Consider the following 12,356-nt stretch of genomic DNA (forward strand, 5'->3'; position numbering starts at 1 on the left):
TTAATGTTTTTTTTTTTTTTAAGTCTCTTTTGCTAATCAAGGCTGCATTTATTTGATTAAAAAATTAAAAAAGAATAATAATAATATTGTGAAATATTATTACAATTTAAAACAGTTATTTTCTGTGTAATATACAGTAATAGTGTAATTTATTCCTGTGATCGCTGAATTTTCAGCATCATTACTTCAGTCTTCAGTGTCACATGATCCTTCAGAAAACATTCTAATATGATGATTTGATGCACACCAAACATTTCTGGTTATTATCAGTGTTGAAAACAGTTTTTTACATTTTTATTTCAGGATTTTTTTTAAAAGAAAGTTCAAAAGAACAGCATTTATCTGAAACGGAAAGCTTTTGTAACATTAAACACTACCGTTCAAAAGTTTGGGGTCAGTAATAATTTAAATTTTATTTTTTGGGGGAAAATAAATAACATAAATCAATAATTTTATTCATCAAGGGTGAGTTAAATTGATCAAACGTTACAGTAAAGACATTTATAATATTAGAAAATATTCTATTTTAAATAAATACTGTTCTTTTGAACTTTCTATTCATCAAATAATTCTGAGAAAAAAATTGTACACAACTGTTTTCAACATTGAAAATAATAGGTAATGAATGTTTGAGCATCAAATCATCATATTAGAATGATTTCTGAAGGATCAGACACTGAAGACTGGAGTAATGATGCTGAAAATTCAGCTTTGATCACAGGAATGAATTACACTTTACTATATATTACATAGAAAACAATAATTTTACATTGTCATATAATTTCACAATATTAATGTTTTTTATTTATTTTTTTATCAAATAAATGCAGCCTTGGTGAGCAGAAGAGACTTCTTTTAAAAACATTAAAAATCGTACCGATCTAAAACTTTTGACCGGTAATGAATATATACACATAATTATTAATAACGACTTCATTACTTACCTTCTGCTATAAATATATCAAAGCAAGCCTCTGGGATTTTTATGAACTTCTTCTGATGTCTAAATTGTGCTTTGACTATCATAGTGATTTTACCTCTGAACTCCTGTGGGAGAGGAATAAACATCTTACTGGGTTGCTAACTTGCTATAAATAAAATTTGATTCAATATGAAACCATTTTTCTTTTTTTAAGTGATAAAATAAATTACATTTCAAAATGTCAAAACATCAAAGATGCCATTTTCATTTTCTCCATGTAAACGCAAATTTGTGAAACCGACGTCTTACGCATACACATTACGAGATCAATATATTGATTGATTACTGTCCACGTCTGACTTTGCTCCATTAAATATGAGTAAAATGTACAAATAAACAAAAATAAATCAGCTGCATGTGAACAAATCTATATTTTTTTTTTTCTTTTTTTTTCTTTTTTCTGTCCGTCGACTCTCTTTTTTTTTTTATTGCAGAACTTACACATAATTACAAGCTCAGGGAAGTGAAGCAAGGTTGTATCTCTTACAATGAACAAACAATGAAACGAGGATAAAAAAAATAAATAATAATAATAATAAAAATACATAAATATCCTGGATTTGTAATTATACATACAAAAAAAGAAAAAGAAAAGAAAAGCATAACAACAAGGTTAAGTCATATCTTTTAATAAATCATCATAATGCATCAAAAATGTTGCACTTTTTTTGTTATTTATAAGTCTAAGGGAAGAAATAAAATAATTAAGGTCAGCAAGAAAAAGAGGGAAGCTCAAAGGAGACTTAAGCCATTTTTGCTTGTGGATGAAGAATTTTGCATATAAGATAAGGAAATTAACAACATGTTCAAGGGACATCCGCTTTGGGTTTTCATAATAAAAGATAATCTCTTTAAGAATGAAGGTGTGGGTCACATTTGTAGGGCCAAAAACAAAAGCACTTAAATTAGCCCAAAATCGATTGGTTACATTACACTCACAAAATAAATGGGGGACAGTTTCCTCAACAAAACCACAAAAAGAGCAAGTCTCATCAATATCAGAATATTTAGAAATGGAAGAGTTAACAGGATAGATTTTATGAAGGATTTTATAATGAATTTCCTTAACTTTGTTGGATACACAAAATTTACTAGGCAAAAGCCAGGCCTTTCTCCAAATTACATTTGTTACAAGGGATCCCCAATAGAATTTACCCCTTGGAGTAACTTTTCTCTTCATTTGAAAAATTGAGCGAATATGTCTGTTGTTGCATTTTTTATCTAAAAAATCTATCTCGCCCAAGCGTAAAGCCGGATAAACACTATTACCTTTACTGAAGTTAAGGTGATTTTTAATTAGCTGAATTAAGCCTGCTGGGATAGCTTTTATCAAGGTATTATATTCCTTTGGTGGAACTGGAAAGTTATGGTGATTCAAAAATTGCTTGTAAGTTAGAATATGACCAGAATCATCAAAGACAGATAGAATGCAATTAAAATTATTGTTAAACCATCTAGGGAATATAACGGTTATATCCGCGTTATTCCAAAGGAGAACTTTGTGGGGGGAAAAGCAATGGACAAAACACAATTTCCACAAGAGAAGGCATTGCTGATGAAAGTTAGATAAGGAGATGGGTAACTTGCTAGGTAAAAAGTTACACTTTAATAGGAAAGACAGGCCACCGAGTTTGTTGAAGATATTATTAGGAATGAAAAACCATAACGACACTGGATTCACAAGGCATCTTTTCAGCCAGTTTACTTTAAAGGTGTTTATAGTATCAGCAAAATCTAAAAAGTCAAGGCCACCTTCACCTCTGGAATTAGAGAGTACTACTTTTTTCAATTTGTGAGGCCTATTTTTCCAAATAAAATCCAAAAATATTTTGTTAATTTCCCTTATAGCTTTATCATTGATAAACAAAGAAAGAGCAGGGTATACAAAGCGAGAGAGCCCTTCCACCTTAGAGAAAAGGACTCTACCGTATAATGAAAGATCTCTCTGAAGCCAGATGTTAAAGACGTTTTTAGTTTTTGTCATTTTATCAGAAAAGTTTAAAAGATGTCTGGTAACTGGATTTTTAGTGATATGGATACCTAGATATTTTACACAGTTTTTAACAGGGATCCCCTCCAATGATGTCTCATCTATATCATGAATTGAGATCATTTCACATTTCGAAATATTAAGTTTTAGACCCGAAGCACAAGAAAATTGTTCCACCAATTCCAGAGCATTAGGTAACTGTTTTTTATCCTCCAAGAATAGTGTGGTGTCGTCAGCTAACTGTGCAATTCTAAACTCTCGATCAAATATAGAGATTCCTGTCAAACTTTCATTTTGGTTAATCCTTAGACAAAGTAGTTCAGTGGCTAAAAGAAATAAAAACGGGGAGATTGGACAGCCCTGTCTGATTCCACGATGGATGTAAAACCTTTTGGATGTATCAAAGTTAACGATCACTGAGCTGTTAATATCTCTATAAAACATGGTTACAGTATCAATAAATGATTTACCGAATCCAAATAACTCTAGAGTGCGAAAAAGAAATTTGTGTTCTAAGGAATCAAAAGCTTTTTGAAAATCAAGAAAAAGTATGAGACCGTCTGAGTGAATTAAATTAGAGTAATCTAGCACATCTAATACTAACCTTATATTATTAGATATGTGACGGCCTTTCATGAAGCTCGACTGAGATTCTGAAATAATGTTATTTAGACCAGTACGTAATCTTTTAGCATAAACAGAGGCTAACATTTTATAATCTAATGTTAAAAGAGTAATAGGCCGCCAATTGTCAATTAATAAAGGGTCCTTGCTTGACTTGGGTATAAGGGATATAACTCCCTGTTTCATTGTAGAGGTCATCTCTCCCTGACTGATGCATTCCTTATACATATGAAATAAAGGCAATTTAATAAACTCCCAAAAGTGAAGATGGAATTCTACTGAAAGCCCGTCAATACCAGGGGATTTACCTATTTTCATTGAGTGCAGAGCTTGATTAATTTCCTCTATTGACAAATCAGCGTCACAAATTCGACTAAACTCACGATCAATAATTGGTATACGGTGTTTAATTGTATTAATACATTTTTCACAGCTGTCATAGTTAAATTCAGATGTATAAAGATTGCTGTAAAATTTGCTAACAAATTCTGATATTTCTTTAGGGTCTTTAGAGGTAACTCCATCGATGTTAAGCGCTGAAAGAGCTTTCCTCTGACCGTTTCTTTTTTCCAAGGCAAAAAAATAGTTAGAATTCTTCTCCCCCTCCTCAAGCCATTTCGCTCGAGATCTAATATATGCACCTTTGGCCATCTCTAAATAAGCTCTGTCGAATTCCAGATTTAATTTTTTTTATTTCCATATCTTCTTCTGTAATCTTATCTTTAGCTAGTAAAACATTAAGTCTATTAACCAACTCTGAATCGGTTTTATGTTTAATATTTTTAAGTTCCTTACTTCTTTTAACTGCAATATATCTAGCTTTATATTTAAAGAACTCCCAGTTTTTTTTTATAATCTCTGGTTGATCCGGTAAATAATTCTTTGGTAAGATTGATGATACTATTATTAAATTGTTTGTCTTGTAACAAGGTATTATTAAGTTTCCAATAGCCCCTCATTCTCGGGTTATCATTGATGTCACTCAATTTTATTGCAACTAATTTATGATCTGATAACGGGGCAGTGACATGAGAAACATCTTTTACATATTTAAGGATAGAAGATGAAATTAGAAAAAAGTCAATCCTAGATCTAAGAGATAAACTTCTATTGGACCAGGTAAAATCTTTTGTAGAAGGATTAAAGAACCGCCATGCATCAGTAAGAGAGAGATCGGAGCACAGGAAAAAAATGTGATCATTATTCATCCTGCTATCAAGTCTAGGGGGGTATCTATCCAGGTGATCGTCCATACATTCATTCAAATCTCCCCCCAAAATAAAATAAACATTATTTTATTTTTTGTGTAACTTTTTAAGCTTGTCCACTAGATGAGAGAACATTACTCTATTGGATGCACGAGAGTTGTGTCCATATACACAACAAGCTATAAAGGTGGCGTTATCTTGTTTAATTACAGCACAAACCCATCTGCCTTCATCAGAACATACAGTTTCTAATACAGTCCCTTTAAATCTATGTAACATTATAGCAGTCCCAGCCGAGTGGCTGCTGCCATGGCTAAAGAAAATTGAGCTTCCCCATTGCGTTCTCCAAAATGTAACATCTGTTTCCCCTGAATGAATTTCTTGAAGAAAGATAAGATCAGCTGCACTTCTTTTACAAAACAAAAAAATTGCTTTTCTTTTCAGATTGTCCCGCAAACCTCTAACATTTAAAGTTACAACCGACAAGGAGTTAAACGAATACTCCATAACAAGAACCCCTAAACAAAATGAGAAAAAACAACAAAAAAGTTACTTTCTTTAGACTAGCTACCAGAATGTAAAGGGAGAGGTGGATAATAACCAAAGCACATGTTATCGAGGTGATAAACAAATAAGGAGATTAATAGTAAAGGTAACAATAATTAAAGAAGAACAAAAATAGTTCCTATTTGTGCACAACTCAAAAAGTTTTTGCACAGTTTATATTGTTAGTCGTCAAGTTTCATCTTTTCGATTTTTGCATGAGAAAAGTAACCAGTGCAAGCAGCAGCTTGGCTTACACGACATCAGCATAGAAGATTTGTTTCCCATCAATCAAAGCAAATGAGTTGCGAAAGGTTGCCTTCTTGCCCTCCTCCCTTGCCTTCTTCACAAGAGGCCACAGCTTATCCCGCGCTGCTCTATCTTCAGGAGACAGCGGCTCCGAGAGACGCAGTTTATTGTCAGTTAGAAACTTGCAACCTTTAGCAGCACTCCAAATGATGTCACGAATGCGGCGCTGTGAGAAGAGAATTATGATCGATCTGGTCTTTCCATCCGTCCGCTTCGGACCCAGACGATGAACGACATCGACACTGTCCTGTAGCCCGTCTCCGACTCCAGGAGCAATCTTCCCTAAGATGTTGAGGACCACACTTCGGACATCCTCATTGTCTTTTTCCGCAACGCCGTGCAACTTTAGAAACCATCGCCAACTGTAACGTCTACACTCCTGTACACTTGCTTTCAGTGATTTGTTTTCCTTTCTCAGAGCGTGGACCTCAGATTCCATATGATCGAGAGCCTCTTTATGCACGCCAACATCCAAAATAAGCTGATGTACCGTCGCTGTTAGACTTTTGACTTGTTTGGAAGTCGCCTCGGTGGTAGTTTCAATCGCCGAAATCTTCTGGAACGTTTTGTCTAATTTAGAATCAAGCTCACGAATAGCCGCCAAGACATTCTCATTCCCGTTTCCACTAACGTTAGATTCTGCGCGTTTAGTTTTTTTAGCAGCTGGCCTCTGAGGAGTATCCGAGAGGGATGTGACAACAACCTCATTGTCGAAATTTGGACATGTGTCAAACCACTGTGATTCGGTATCTTTCTTAAGTTTAAATCCAGCACTACTCGAGGCTGATGCTGAATTCTCAAATTGATCAGTTGAGCCAGATGCGTCGGAAGACATGGTGTCAAGCCAAACTTGTTTAACTTTCTTCTTGCCTCTTTTTCCCATGCATAAAGATGTCAAATCAGAATCATATAACGTTTTCACGTATTTTTTTCACGTTATCACCAGTCCGATTAATAGGTTATATCACCACTTCACCTTTATTTCCCTGAAGAGCAAAGAAACACTACCACCTACACCGCCGCCATCTTGGCCTCACAAATCTATATTAAATAAAGCAGCACCATTAAAAGCTTCAACCGCCATCTTCTATTGCATCAGCTGCAATACAGCCTTGCACTACAGCGTCCCAATGGTTAAACCGCGTTATTGCAGGCGTTATTAGTTGAAAATATCTGTCGACAATATCTGTTTTGACGTTTATCGATAATGTCGACTACATTTTTCAGCCCTAGGGAGATGAGTGAAGAGCTGTGCCTTATTTCTAACGTTACCTATATTTCACGACGAGTGTTCCACACAGTGTTAGAGCGAACACTAACAAATATTACTGGATTTCGTTCCTTAAAAGGCAACTGAGAGCTTTAATTCACTACAAAATGATTAATTAATTGCGTTTGACACCCATATTTGGCAGAAAATAATACCACGCAGATCAATCATTTCACAACATGATAAACTTAACGTTACCACAGTTCAGAACCACGACTATCACAGAACCACGGTCAACGAAAGAATATTCAAATTAAAATCATAACAATTAGTTTTAGTCCAGTGATCTTCCTGATAGGCCAATTTAACGTTACTGGTAGAACACTCTAGAAATTCAACAGTTCACCTTGTAAAATGGCCTGTGCTTCGCGCGCGCAAAACTTTAGGCTTTGTCGAGTGTGCTCAGAAAGAAAATGCCTGTGAACGTGCATAAAAACAATTACAGTGCGTGAGACGTGATGATAGAGAAAACTAAGCTTAATCGAGGCTTTACTACCTTTACATCATTTATAAAGTGGCATGACATTGGCAAAAATCAAAATACAAAAATCAGACGTCAGAGCTCGTTGGCTGTCTAATGTTAATTATTCATTATTACAGTGATTTGTGATCGAATAATAGATTAAACTAATAAACTGTATACATTGAAATCAATTTACAGTCTGATTTATCTGTATTACTATCAAGTTAAAGTATTAGACTTACCCCACGCTTGACTCTTCCACAAGTAAAATGGCGTTCGCATGTGGTCTGGACTCTGGTTCAGTCAAAACGACGGTTGCACGTAAACGGAGGTGTGGCTTGGTTAACTCTAAAAGAGAGTTATGTTTGCAACAACGCAAAATGACACCAACTCTTATTTAAAACGGACACTTCTGGTGTTAAACCCAATCTGTTTAGTGTTGATTCAACACTTTATTTTAATACTTTATTGTAACACTGGAAAATCAACACCGGTCAATTTACTGTGATGTTGACAATTTTACATTGTACAGGTTATCACTTGGTTTTTGACCAAGTGAAGCTCTTGAAACAATTCACAGAAGAGTATGTTGTCTGGAAAGAAATCAAGCATCACTGGCAAAGGCTCAAAAGAGACCATGCCTTTCTTAAAAATCTTTTAAAATAGGTTGCTGTTGATATAACTGTTTTTGTTCAGTACTTCGCTTATATTATGTGCTGCAATATTATATATATATATATATATATATATAATACTTCAATGTGTATATTATATAATGTACTGACTGCTGCTTTGTAAATTTATGTAAGGAACAGGCAACTCTGGCCCTTTGCATTCTACTTTTTGAGGTTAATTAAGAGTTAACCTCCAACCCTAATCGAGCACATCTGAAAATTTGAACCAAAGTCTTCAGGTTTACTTATAGACAATAGGCAGGAGGGTTTGAGGTTGGAGCTAAATCTGCAGGACAGTGGACGCTGAGGGCCAGAGTAAACCATCACTGCTTTAAATAACGCAGAACATAAGCTGACCCGACTGTCCATTAAACAACTTCATTTGAATGGTTTGTGTTTTTTGTTTTACTTTCAGACCAGCACTGGAGAACGCCTGACAATGGGATGTTGAGACTTCTTCCTCTGGTTGAGAAAAAGCTACACCACATCAGTGATCACATCTTCTGTTCTTCAACTGAACAAACTGTTTAGACGAGGTAGAAGAACACGAACATGATAGAGACGTACAGGGAAGAGCAAGAAACCAGTTTAGCTGTGATAATGAATCATTATTTTCCAACACAATATCAAATCTGTTTTCTGTAGGTGACTGAATATGATTCTCTGGCACTCGTTTTGTGGCTTCAGCAGCTGTGAATGGATTCATATGATGGTAACGTATTTTTGAAGACACATTTTTATTTATCTTGAATCTCATTTTTCTTTATGCTGCTACTTTATCAACTTTATGCTTTGTCCTCCAATAAAGTGTTGTTTAATAAAGTATGGCGACTATTGTGTATTAAAAGTGGTGTTTGGTACAGTAAATATACATTTTTATTTGAGAAATTTTCATTTCTTATTTCTTTAGTTTAATTAATTTAAAAATAACTACATATAATTAATAACTTATAAATAACTACATATAATTAAAAATAATAATAATTACAACTGGCCTGTTGGAGTATGCTTTTACTTCTACAAAAAGGGCAGATTAGGTACCTAGTCTTATTATTTTTTATTTCATAAATTAATCAGATGATTTAGATTAATTCACAAATAACACACACGTAAATGCGGTGGACAAAAAATAAATAGGGGTGCACTATCTAAGCTTTCACATTGCCTTTTAAGTCTAGTAATTTACATAATCATAGCTGACGCTTTTGTCCAAAGCAGCTTTAAAAGTGAGGAAAACAACGAAACCGTTATAAAGATAAAATAATAATAGGCTACATAGATACGTTTCAACCGTTTTTAGAAACAGACACACACACACACACACACACACACACACACAGAGTGTGAGCAATGTTCTTATTGGGTGTTTACGCGTTTGTCACAGAAACGATAAATATTTAATCATAATCACGACAAATATTAGAGAAAAATACAATATGATGTATGCCAGAATCTTGCGCATCAAAACAAACTTGTCCTTCCTCCATCACGGTTGAACTCGCACTAGATCCAGCAAGGGTGAGCTCGAGCTCTAGCTCCTCCCATTTGGCTCTGCATCGAGCACCATCTCACCCGCCTATTACGTCTCGTCTTTCCATTGGACTGGTTATACACGTGCTTCACGACGCAATCACGCAGGGCGTTCCCACCGCGTCTCGACGCAGCTCGAGTTCCCTTGAAAGGGAAGCTGATGTTTCGCCATGTAATCAGACAGTCGATTCCTAAATTCCGATAACAAAATATTAGTAAGTATTTCACAGAAACTTTTATAAAACCGTAGACAGGAATGTGTGTACTCGCTACTTGATGGAAAAGATGGAGGAGTTTGTGAATCGGTTGGATATCTAACGTTAGACTAAATTTGGATCAAGGGGACTTTTTATGTCTTGAGGCCCTTTACAGGTGACGTCCACATTAATACTTTTTTTCTGAAAGGACGTGTTTGACATTTTTCATCCTGTAGTAAAGGAACAGGGTTTCTTTTGTGTATCGTGCTGTAAGTTAGGCTATGTGATGATTTTTCAAATTACCTTTTTGAGTGAACGCATCGATGTCATTATCTATTTACCTCCAACTCTCATGATCCGATCAATGATAAAGATGTTTAATTAAGTTTAATTACTTTAGTTTTGTGTTTGTTCGTCATTTACATCCAGAGTCAGTGGAGATCAGACTGTTTCAACTGTTCAGCTTCATCATGGATGACAGACAAACATCCAGAGATGAAGATTTTTCTCCAGTTTGCAGGTACTTTAAATTAATACATTAAATAACCCTTTATAGACCCATAATAAAAGAGATGTCTGTTTTAAATGAATTTCTTGAAAACAATGTCTAAACCCTCCTCAAGTGCTTTTCATCCAAACAGTATGAAAATCTTACATATTATGATTATCATCAAAAACTAATTAAATCTGTTCTGTTATAGTTCAGTTCAGCAGGAGAGATCAGAACCAGCGCCCAGCTGTGTGTCTTTGAGGAGTGACGGGTCTATGGATTATCCAATACATTTTAAGAATGACAATACACAGACTGATCTCAGGTAGGCTACAACATTTCTTAAAGACATGATTAACATTTTAATATTATGGTGTTTTGTATTTTGTATTTATGATATTCATAATAGACATTGTCTTCACCTGATGCAAGAGAGACATAATCTATGAGTGTTCCAATTTCATGGCTTGGAATCAGATAAATAGCATTTTATTGAAAGAGATGCTTATATTATTTGAAACACCCAGCTTTTGTGGACATTTTAAATGGACTGCAGTCCTTTTTGTTGGTACCTGGGCGTTGTGGAATTGCAGGTAATGTGCAGCAGTGCTGCTGTGGCCTTACATGTATATTCAGAGCTCAAAAAAATACCCTATTCTATATTCTGACCTCAAACCCATTATAACCTCCTCCAAAATGACTCCTCCAAAAATGACCAACAGATGGTATCAATGTAATACAATTAAAGGGGTCATATGACGGTTCTAAAAATAACATTATTTGGTGTAATGCAATGTGTTTATGCGGTTTTAGGTTAAAAAACAAACATACTCATTATTCTACACATACTGTACATTATTGTTGCTTCTCTATGCCCCGCCTTTCTGAAATGCGTTGATTTTTACAAAGCTCATCGTTCTGAAAAGCGCGGCGTGCTCTGATTGGCCAGCTAGCCAGTACATTGTGATTGGCCCGATAACCTTAAAGGGGTGGTATAATGCTCTTTTCACAAGATGTAAAATAAATCTTTGATGTCCCCAGTGTGTGTATGTGAAGTTTTAGCTCAAAATACCCCACAGATATTTTATATCCTTTTACCTCACACAGACATGCACTGAAAATGTCAATGTTTATGTTCAAACCAGAGTCAGACAATAATGGAGAGACTCAAGAAGTGACAACATGTAGAATGCAACAGTACATTTCTGAATGGTTAGTTGATGAATTTAGGTAGCTTATGTGTTATCTTCTATTCATTGATTAGCATTTTTTAAGGACTTCGTCTTCAACATTACACACTAACTAAAGTTAAAAAAGTGAAATCATAATCAACCACCCCTTCAAGCGTGTGACGGAAATGTCTCGCCCCTTACCATATTTGGAACATCAGCTCCAGAAGCAATAAAGGCATGTGATCATGTCAGAACTACCTTATCAATTGGAGCCCGATTCTGATCCGGAAAACGCAGATGTCCAAGATGAGCGATCATCTTTGCATGGCGGCGCTGGCGGCAACAATAATACAGCGAGAACAAAAGTTACGACATTGTTTCTACTCAGACAATTCATGGGACCATATCATCTGAACATATTTCCAAATGAAATAACCTTTTATAGGCCCATAATAAAAGAGATGTCTGTTTTAAATGAATTTCTTGAAAACAATGTCTAAACCCTCCTCAAGTGCTTTTCATCCAAACAGTATGAAGATCTTGCATATGATGATTATCATCAAAAACTAATTAAATCTATTTTGTTATAGTTCAGTTCAGCAGGAGAGATCAGAACCAGCGCCCAGCTGTGTGTCTTTGAGGAGTGACGGGTCTATGGGTCATCCAATAGATTTTAAGAATGACGATACACAGACTGATCTCAGGTAGGCTATAACATTTCTTAAAGACATTTAAATATTTGAATGAAAGAGATTTTTGAATAGTCAGTAGCAAATTCTTAAAATATAAAAAAAAACATACTTACAGGCTGTGTGTGAGTCAGAAGCGCCAGAATGTACAAGCAAATATGGAATTGCCTCACTTTTTAGAATCAGCTTTGTGCACGGCCTGCCTTGTACTCTCG

At 35.1% G+C, this 12,356-nt stretch overlaps 1 long non-coding RNA gene across 2 annotated transcripts in view; it reads left to right on the plus strand.

Moving 5' to 3' along the window:
• Nucleotides 1-12,138, plus strand: part of LOC309510271 — a 29,354-nt gene extending 17,216 nt beyond the window's left edge. Inside the window, exons 3-6 of one of the 2 annotated variants that reach the window (XR_014210286.1) lie at nucleotides 8,479-8,775; nucleotides 10,220-10,310; nucleotides 10,492-10,605; nucleotides 12,043-12,138. This is a non-coding gene — a long non-coding RNA (uncharacterized lncRNA). Of the gene's footprint in view, nucleotides 1-8,478; nucleotides 8,776-9,737; nucleotides 9,809-10,219; nucleotides 10,311-10,491; nucleotides 10,606-12,042 lie in introns of those variants that run through there. The other variant, XR_014210287.1, reaches the window with a different exon arrangement.
• The last annotated feature ends 218 nt before the right edge of the window (nucleotides 12,139-12,356 follow it).

The sequence above is a fragment of the Leuciscus leuciscus genome (genome assembly GCF_965113295.1).
Source record: "Leuciscus leuciscus genome assembly, contig: SUPER_11_unloc_7, whole genome shotgun sequence".
NCBI classification, from domain to species: Eukaryota; Metazoa; Chordata; class Actinopteri; order Cypriniformes; family Leuciscidae; genus Leuciscus; species Leuciscus leuciscus.